Here is a 10534-nt window from a genome sequence, read left to right on the forward strand (position 1 = left end):
TCCCTTGTGACGTCCAGGGCCTGCCAAATGCAGGAAGGGCAGCCAAGGCACACGCCACGCTGGCAGCCCTCACCCTACATGGGTCAGCTCTGAAGGTGGGAGAGTTGACCATCAAGCACTATCTAGAGCAAGGTGCCTGCCCATGAGAACCACTCTGAGCACAATCATCACACAGATGCTGGGAGCAGGGCGCATGTGGCTGAAGCCCAGGGAACTGCTGCTTTCAGAGGTCCTGGCACCCAGCAGAGCCACAGCCCAGCACCATCGTGCTATGGAAGGCCCTACTCTTCCCATGTTCTTTGTTGGCCTTGTGCTCCAGCCAATCAGCTTCTGCTCTTCTCTGCAAGGTCACTTCCCAGCTCCACACACTGGGCCACCAACTCACAGCCATTGGAACCCAGCTGGCCATGCACAGTGGAGCTAGACACAGTCACAGACCTATGGCAGAGGTCCCCACAAGCCTACAGCAGAGGTCCCTGAAGCAGCCCAGGAACTGTGCCCCAAGCTGGCAGCCCACCATCCCCATCTGGGAACAGGGGACATCCCCATTCTCATCATAGAACCTTGATTTTTCCCAGCAGTGAGGAAAGCCTCATAAACTCCCTGCAGAGCCCTACATAGCACCCACCCAGTTCTAGTCCAGCAGCCTCAGGAGGACAATGGAGAGCCCTCACCTGACCTCAAGAGTGTGTCGTATGGAAGAGGTAGACTCACACCCAATTTTCATCCCTAGAAGTGGCTGTGAGAATGTCAGAAATATGTGACCGCCCCCTTTTGGGTACAAAAACATAGGCAAGCAAAGCAACTGCATAGGGAACCTCCACGCAGAGGCCTGGTGTGGCACTGAGAGTTTCAGACAGACGCTAAAGAACAAGGGGTAAGCACCAGGGACAAAAAGGGTGTCACAGAGTAACAAGGTGGCCAATATTCTAAGAAGACATGGTAACCCTAAATGTGCACATACCAAGCAACAGAGCTTCAAAGTACATGAAGCAAAAAAGCAATACAAGTGAAAGAATGACTCAGCAGAGACACTGCCATTCTCTCAGTGACCAATGAGTCATCAATAAGGATGTGGGATGTGCAGATAGCAGCAGACTAGAGCTGATGAGAGTTTCAGAACATACCTTCTGACAGTGAAGTGCACATTGAACATTTACCAAGACAGTATTCTAAGACTTACAGACTCCCTCACAGACCTATGACACAGAAATCATACAAATACATTCTCTGACATAATGGAATTAAACTAGCAAGATAGCTGGGAAATCTCCAAGTGCATGGAATAACCATGGGTCAAAAAGACAGTCTCAAAGAAAATTTTAAAGTATTACAAACTGAATGAAAATGAAAATACAAACATTTCAAACTTTGTGAGATGCGGCACTCAGTGCTTATTAGAAAAGGAGTCTCATATAATCTAAATGAAGTAACTAGAACAAGAGAAAATAAACCCAAATCAAGCAAAGGATGGAATTAGTAAAGAAAAGTCATGAAACTTAAAACATGAAAATAAACAAAAATCAATGAAACCAAAAGTTGGTCTTGGAAAATATCAACAAAATTGGTAAAGCTCTGGCCAGAAGACACAAATTGCCAGAATCAGTATTGAGAGAGCACACCACCACAGATCCCATGGAGAGTGGACTGCTGTGAACTGAACTATGTCCACCCCCAAATTCACTCAGTTAAGCTGCTACTCTCCAGACTGTATGGGAGACAGGGCCTGCAGGGAGATGACCAAGGGAAGTGAGTTCACTGGCCCACAGGCTGTGTGTTAGGAGTACAATGCATAGGGTCCTTTCTCTCCCCATTATGCGAGAACACAGGGAAAACTAGGTCATCGGCCAGTCAGGAAGACACCCCTACCAGAAACCAAATCAGCCAAAACCTTGATCTTTAACTTCTAGCTTCCAGAGCTATATGAAATAAAGGACTGTTGTTCTAAACGTCCAGTCTGCAGTGTTTTGCCAGGACAGCCTAAACATACTAAGACAAATGATCTCACCATAAATTCACCAATTTAGATTAAATGGAGCAAGTCCTTGAAAGGTACAAGCTACCAAAATTCACCCAAGAAAAAAACAGAAAACTTAGATAGTCCTACATTCCAACAAAGAAAACCCAAATCTTACATGGCTTCTGTGCTGTATTCTACCAATTTAAAGACGAAATAAGACCAACTCCACCATCTCTGACAGACAGCAACAGATGAAATATTTAATTCAGCATTGTCCTGATATCAAAGCAAAGACATTACAAAAAAGTTACATGTCAACATCTCTAATGAACACTGACACAGAAATCCTCATTTAAATATTAGCATGTGGAATCCAGCAATATACAAAGAGGATTAAACAGCACAATCAAGTGTGATTTATCCAAGGAATTCAGGGCTGTGAATCAATAACTATAATTTATTATATTAATAAAGAAGGAAATACATGTTATCATCTCAATACTTGCAAAAAATCATTTGACAAAATACAGATCCACCTATTATAATTTAAAAGATTCATCAAACTCAGAATAGAAGGGGATTTAATGAACTTGACTGAGGACTCTACAAAAAGCCTACAGCTAACATCCTACCTAGCAGTGAAAGACTGAAGCTTCTCCCAAGATCAAAGGCAAAGATGTCCTGTGTCTCAACTCCCACCACATACCACGTTTGTGTACTAGCCAGGCAATAAGGTGAGAAAATAAATAAAAGTCACAAAACTTGAAAGGGAAGAAATCAAACTATCTGTTTACATATAACATGATCATACAAGTAGAAAATTTACTTTAAAAACTCCTATAGTTAAATATTGAGTCAAGCAAGGTCACAGGGTAAAAGGACAGTATACAGTAGTCAATTGTATTTCTACATACTAGCAACAAACCACTGGAATTCAGTTTAAAAAATTGTCATTTAAAATAGCACTCAAATAAAAATGAAATACTTGGGTATCTCAAGAGTCCTAATGTGTGTAAGTGGGCCCCTGAAGAACAGGATGGAAAGGCACGATAGAAACAAATTTAAGGAATGATATAATTTTTTCAAAATGTAATGAAAACTGTCAACCTATAGATCCAAGAGGCTTGATGAATCCAAGACTACACTGAGGTACTTCATAACCAAATTTCTCATAACAAGTAACAAGCAGAATAATTCTAAAATCTAGACTACATTAGGTACAGAGAAGCAGAAGGTCAACAGCAGATTCCTCATCAGAGACAATGCAAGCAAAAAAGATGGGAAGCAACATCTAAAGCCCTGAAAGAAAAATACCCAGAACTAGAATTCTATATCCTGTGAAAATGCCTTCCAACACCAAGGCAAAATAAAGTGTTTCAGATGCACAAAAGATGAAAGGATCCACACCAGGCCAAAGGAAAATGATACCAGATATAACATGGATGTACAAAATAGGACACAAGACACTGGAAACAGTAACTACAGGAATGCAAGGCTTCTATTATTTAAATACTTAAAAGATAGTTGACTGTTAAAACAACAGTGACAGTGTATTGTGGAGCTGACATGTTTAGACTCCAAAGGCCAGAAGAGGAGACACACTGCCCAGGCAGTGGCACTGCAGAACCGGTGCTATTCATTCATCTGTGGCTCTAGGCTCTAAGTCACCCTTCGTTGCCTGGTCTGCATGAGAGGGTTGTGCCTTCTGAGCATTTCTTTTTAGCGTGAGCATGATGCTGCACCTGCCAGGAGAAGGTGCCAGTGGACCCTGCAGGAGGGAGGGACCTTTTCCAGTTCAATTTTTTTTGGTTTTTTTTTTTTTTGGTGGTACTGGGGTTTGAACTCAGTATCTCATTCTTTCGAGGCTGGCACTCCACCACTTGAGCCACACCCCAGCACTTTTTGTGTTAGCTATTTTTTGAATAGGGTCTCATGTTCATGCCCAGGCCAGCCTGGACTGTGACCCTCCTAGTTATGCTTTCGGTATAGGTGGGATGACAGGTGTGAACCACCACACCCACTTTTATTGGTTGAGATGGGGGGACTCACGATCTTTTGCTCAGTGCTGGCTTCAAACCATGGTCCTTTAATCTCCACCTCTTGAATAGTGGTATTATAGGCGTGAACCACCGTGCCTGGTGTGGTTTTTCTTTCAGCTCCTGCTCAGCACTGTAGAGGCTGGAAAACTCAGCAACACCTTCTAGTCCAGAAGGCTAAACAATACCTCCAAAAAGGCCTGACCCCAGCTTTGGGGAGGGCACCTCGTCAGGCACTCTGAGTTCCCTTGCCAAATTTTTAGTTACTCTACCGTTATAGTTCATGCTTCTTAATATTAAGTTTTCTCAATTCAAATAAAAAATTAAGCTAAAATGTGCAAAGGTGATTCAAGTCCACATGTTTTGGAGATAAACACTAAAATACATATGGATGACATGTTAGGGATTTGTTTTACATAACTGGGAAGGACAGTGGAGTCTAACCGGTCTGGAACTGGCAGAGTGCGGGGGGGGGGTCAATGAGTCTACTGGTGCTGGGTGATGAGTAAAATAGGTTCATTGTACAATTCTCTCTACTTTTTAAGGGATCTGTAAATTTCCTTAATGAAAAGTATAGGAGCTGGGCATGGTGGTGCTTGCCTGTAATCCTAGCACTTGGGAAGCTGAGGCAGGAGGATTGTGAGTTCAAGGCCAGCCTGGGCTATATAGGGAGACTCTGTCTCAAAAAATATGTGGGTTTCTTTAAAGCATTAAGACAGAAAATATGGTATAAGAATGGTCATACTATGGTCAGTTGATTTTCAACCAGGGTTCCAGGGCCATTCAATGAAGAAAGAATAGTCTCTTCAACAAATGGTGCTGATAAAAATGGAGAGCCACATGCCAATGAGTGAGGATGGATGGTTACCTCACACCATAGGAAAAAATGACTCTATATAGATAAAAGTAACTCTAGATTGATTAAAGATGTAAGAGCTAAAACTATAACTCTCAAAAACACAGGGATAAATCTTCATGGCCTTAGATCTTACAATGATCTTAAATTTGGCACCAAAAGCACAAAGTAACAAAAGAAGAAAAGGCCAAATTGGACTTTATCAAAATTGAAAACTTTGTTTCAAAAACAGTATCAAGAAAGTAAAAGGATGACACACAGAATGGGAATAGACACTGGAACTCATACATCTGATGTGGGTCGAACACACAGAGAACTGTTTACAACTCAACAACAAAAAGACAAACAACCAGTTAAAACATGGGAAAAAGTTTTAAATAGACATTTTTCCAAAGATGATATACAAATGGCCAGCACATGACATCATAAACCATTATGAAAATGCAAATCAAATCCATACAAGATTCACCTTACGACTCAGACTAGCTTAACTATCGTTAGCAACAACAAAAAAGTAGCTGAGTGCTACTGAGGAGGCAAAGATCAGGAGGATCACAGTTCAAAGCCAGCCCAGGCAAACAGTTTATAAGATCCTATCTCCAAAACACCCAGAGCAAAATGGACTGGAAATGAAACTCAAGTAGTAGAATATCTGCTTTGCAAGTCTGAAGCCCTGAGTTCAAACTCCAGTACCACTGGAAAAAAGGGGGAAAACAGCCAAATAGTCAGTGTTGGTAGGGAGGTGTAGGAGTTGGAGGTTACATGCTATTGGTGGAAATATAAGCTAGCACAGTCAGTTTGGTAGTCCCTCAAAAGGTTAAACAGAATCACCTGGACCGAAAAGAACTGCAAGTATAGGTTCAAGCAAAATCCTGCATACAGATACTCATCAATATGCACAAAAAGCAAAACTGAGCAATCCAAGTGTGCAGGATAGACAGGTAAGTAAAATGGGGCTGGTCCACAAAAAGCAGTATTACTCAGTCATAGAAAGGAATGGGACCCTGACACTTGCTACAATAGAAAAATTACATGAAAGAAGCCAAAGAGGTCATGTATGCAGTATTTCCAGAATTCATAGGTAACATGATCGATGTTTGCCAGGGATTGGGAGTGAGAGATGAATGGTGCTTGGTGGGTGAGCTCTGTATGGAACTGGACAGAAAACACACTCCTGTGTACCTTTACCAATGTACTAAATGGCCCTGGATTGTTCACTTGTATTTTATGTGAATTTTGCCTCAGCAAAAAGACATATAAAATACAAATTTACATATCAATGTAAAGACAATTTCTGGTGTGTTAAGAAATGTGAATGGCAGAAGAGAAATTGGCTTAGTGAGAACAGAAACCCTGGGGCTTTAGGGAGGGGGAGGGGAGGCAGTAGGGTCTTTAGGTGGAATGATATCTAAAGAGGGGGAGAACAGGAGGGATGGATGGGGGTAGCTGTGAGTTGGAGCAGGACAGACAGGACACAGGAATTGGAGGGGGCGCAGGTGTGGGGGGACACTTTGGAAGGGGCCTGCTGTCTCAGGGACAGGTGTAGAGTGCCAGCCCCACCTCATGTCTTAACCACATGCACTTCTCCAAGAAACCAGGTTGGACATGTGGTTTCTGAAGGCCAGCACATAAGGCCATCCCATCAGTGCCACAAGGACTTTTAACTCAGACAGGAAACTCCCAAGCCTCGCCCAGGCCTGGCCACAGCCTGGAGAAGAACAGACCAGGGACACTTTCCAGTACTCCCAGTGGGGCAGGCACACAACACACCCAGCAGACCACCCCCCAGGTGAAAGAAAGGGAAGGGGATGGGGCTGACCCACACAGTCCAGAAAACCCCAGTTCCAGGCACCATGAGCCTGAAGAACTCTCATGGCCAAATTAGCCAGAGCCTCACGGCAGAAAGGGTCCTGGGAGTGAGTGACCAGGAAGATGAAGTAGGGCAAGGAGCCGCCATGGAAAACAGCGCTGACTGCCCTTGCTTTCCTACATCACAAACTCCTTCTGCCAGCAGGAAGAGTAACAAGAGCCAAGATCTGGATGGGCCTGATCCCACCCAGCCTCACATACAACCACTCTCTGGTGACCACTGAGGCCTGAGACACCACCCTAAAGCCATGTTCTTGGGTGTTCCAAATGCAACACTAGTGAATGGTCCTAAAAGGCAAGTTCTGGGGGGGAAAAAACACCAAGAGCTATGCTGCTGTAGCTGGGGGTGTGGGGGAGGTAAGGTGCAGCCTGCTAGTCCCCCACAACCACAGTCTCCCTAAAGTATCCTGAAATAACCACTTGGAATTTTCCCCTGGGCCACAGTTCCTATCCTGTGTCGTGAACACAGTAGTGGTGTCACTACACCAGACTGTTTCATTTTACCAAGTGCTATGTGCCCTTCTCTGTGGAATTTGGCCAGACTCCCCACAGATACCTCTCTGAGACACAATACAGTTACCCAAGCCTGCCAACAGCAGCCCCCTTCCATGCCTCAGAGGCCAGTGGAGAGCCACCTCTCTGATTGAAGACAGGAGGAGAGGACCCTCCCCACTGGGCTGTCGGTGACCTGTGCCAAGATCCCACCCAAGGCCAGGGGCAGAGCTTGTGGACATAAGCCTTGTGTGCTGCACGGAGGGGCCTGCCTTGGGTGACCTGTGGGCCTTCTACCCACTGAGCAGTGAGCTGACTGCATTTCTTCAGGGAATCTGAATTTTTATAAGAGGCAAAAGTAATACCTGGAAAGCACAGATAAGCAGAACATAGAACTAAAAACTACTCTCCAGGTAGCATGTCTCCTCACAGCCAACGGTCTTCTTTCCACATCTGCATTTCAACAAGCCTGGGACCATGCTGAATTACCACCAAGGCAGAATGAAAATGACACACTGTGTCTGAACCCAAACACCTTCAGCTCCCTGCTAAGGCATGGACAAGTTGCCCACTTCAAAGTCCTCTAATGTGGGTGGCAAGCTGAACAAGCACAGTCCAACTGGCTGGTCACTTGCCCAAGACAGGGATGGCTACCACACATCACCTCAGGGTCCCCTCCTGTGGATTCACTGGCCAGACAAGGAGAAGACAACCAAATACACTCTCCAGGACTTTAGCTCTAGGGACAGACACCTTAGGGTATGCTTACATACCTTCTGCAAGCCCCTCATAGGCCAAAGCCTATGACTGGTCACAGAGTCCAGAAAAGGCACTCTTCCTCCTCATTATGGTGCCTGGGGTGGTCACAGCTGGATAGGCTGACTGGATACCAATTCTGGAACCAACTTGGAAACGGGCCTTTAAACAGGGACTCATGAGCCGGAACTGTGCAAGGCCTGGACTGCTGGCCCGGAAGAGCCCTGCGGGACCAGCCCATGGCAGCCGTCTGCCCACCAGGGATCCAGCAGCAACACAGGGCTGGGAACCCAGGTCTGGGCTATCCAGACTTTCAGCAACACCAGGGCTTCTGTCCCTCTCTCATAGTATCCACACTAGGATTTTCGGCAGCTCAAGACCTTGCGGGGAAAATAGTTTTGGTGCCACTAACTGGGTGAATTCCTCAAACCACGGAGTTCCCTCCAAAGTGTAAGACCCGGCCTGATGGAAATGGAGCGTCCTGCTCCGCCACCCACCTGGCTCTGCTCACAGGGTCCCAGCCCTGGGGAGGGTAGCTCCCTGCCAACATGTGCCCAAAACACTTCTGAAAGACAGTGAGTGCAAGAAGCAATTAGCCCAGTTCTCCAAAGTGGTACAGGAATGACCATCTGCGTCCCAAGGAGTGAAGAGGACCGGAATACTCTCAGTCAGAGAAACTGAGGTCCTCCAACAGTGGAAGTGTACTGGCTTCCCACAAAGGACCGGGTGTGAGTAACAAGCCCCCAGTCGGACCTCAGAGTTCCCGCCACGTCCAGCCGCCCCAGGGCCTCGATGCTGGGAGGAGAGGTCCGGGGCGACGTTGGCGGGTCTCCGTCTCGGAGGCAGCCACCTTGGCGAGTGGGCCGGCGGAGCCCGGGCACACTTACCCGGGGCGGACGGGGTGCGGAGGCTCGGGCGCGCCCGCGGAGGTAGCTGCCAGGGCCAGGAGCTGTGACCGCGCGGCTGTCAGCGCTCGCATCTCGGGGACCAGGCGGCGGGGCGGGCGCAAAGGGACGGCCCCACCCCGGCACGCGAGCCGCACCGCCCCGAGCGGCCAGGGCGCGGAGGCGGCAGGGGGCGCACTTGCGCACCCTCTCCCGGGCCGCGTCGCCGCGCGTCGCTCCAGGACCGGGGTCCTGCGCGGCCTCCGTCTGCCAGGGTGGGGTCGCCCTACGCCCCTCGAGACCTCGAGGTCCCTCCGGGCCTGCGTGCCTTTGCGGAGGGATGGGGCCGGCGCCCTGTGCCTCTGGAGGCCCCAGCGCTCGGGGCCAAAGTCCCAGACGCGCCTGCTCCCACCTGCGAGGAGCCTGGTGAGGCGGTGCTCGCACCGCCTGCGGGACGGACGTGCGGGGTGTGCTCTCTTGGAATGCTTCCAGGCCAGGCGGCGCGCGTCTGAACAGGTAACGTGTATACAGCGTGTCCCGCAGCCCCTGCTCCACGGAGTCAAGAGGACTAAAGGTTTGTGCCAAGCATAAAATAATAGTATGATGTTTTTTGACTGTGAACTTCCCAGGAAGGAGAACGGCGCCAGGTACATCGGAGTCTTTTATGACAAGTATTAGTCTGGGCATTTCAGGGCCCCACACGGCTGGTGGGCACGCTCCTGGACATCCCTGCTCTGCCGCCCCTCGTGCCAAGGCTACCTGAACCCCGTGTGACAGGGCACGGGGTCCTTCCCGCGGGTCCTCCAGGCCTCCTTGTGCCTTCTGCATGCTGTCTGTGTGCTCAGGGCATTCGCACTGGCTGCCTGCTAAAGTCTATGCTCTTTACCAGGAACTCACAGGGGCAGCTCCTTGAATCTCAGAGGCGCCCTGCCAGATGGAGGCTGCCTCCCGGACTTGTGCACAGCCCTGAAACTGCAGCACCTATCTCCTCCCTGCTTGTGGATTCAACAGGTGAAGCCAGGAGTTGGGTCTATTCCTTCTTTACCCTTGAAACAGCTCTGCTCAACAGACAGCACAAACTTAAGAATAGTGACTGAGTAAAGGGTGTGTATTAGTTTTTGACACGAAATAATGCAGTTTTAAAAATCATTAATTGTATCTTGATCCGATTTCTTTGAACTATGTCAGAAAAACTTAGCTGGATACCTCTGATGCTGCTGGTGAACTTTGATTTGTTCTGTTCATTTTTCACAATGTCTGTGTGATTCCTGTGTAAGAAGCATGCAGTACTTTGGTGATCTGCTGAAGAAAATATGGAACCATGGTGGGTGCCTGGAGAGGCAGAGAGGAGGGTTTCTTTCATGCCAAGGCTGGGCCTGGAGGCCTGAACCTGAGAATTTGGGGTCAGCAGACCCTCCAGGAACCTTTGGAGCTTCTAGAAAGAGCCAGCACCCCTCCTGCATTGGAAGACAGCACCCCTCACCCATATCTCAAGACAGGGACTTGAGATATGGGACTTCAGGCAGGTGAGGCTGCCCTGCCCAGGCTCAGCAGGAATTTGGGCCTTCCCCTCTTCCCCTCAGACTGCCCTTGAGGGCCACAGGCTACACACCCCAGCCTTCCCCTGTGTTGTCACCATAGTCTGAGATCTCTGTAGAGAGACTCTTCCAAAGGAGGAGCT

General features: G+C 47.9%; 1 protein-coding gene across 1 annotated transcript in view; it reads right to left on the bottom strand.

Annotated features, from left to right (window-relative positions):
- Positions 1–8951, bottom strand: part of Ahrr (aryl hydrocarbon receptor repressor) — a 92751-nt gene extending 83800 nt beyond the window's left edge. The window contains exon 1 of the mRNA XM_020174793.2: positions 8857–8951. The gene's annotated coding sequence lies outside the window, so the exon portion shown is untranslated. The remainder of the gene's footprint in view (positions 1–8856) is intronic.
- Positions 8952–10534: the final 1583 nt, after the last annotated feature.

This window comes from Castor canadensis, chromosome 6 (genome assembly GCF_047511655.1).
Source record: "Castor canadensis chromosome 6, mCasCan1.hap1v2, whole genome shotgun sequence".
Classification (NCBI taxonomy): Eukaryota; Metazoa; Chordata; class Mammalia; order Rodentia; family Castoridae; genus Castor; species Castor canadensis.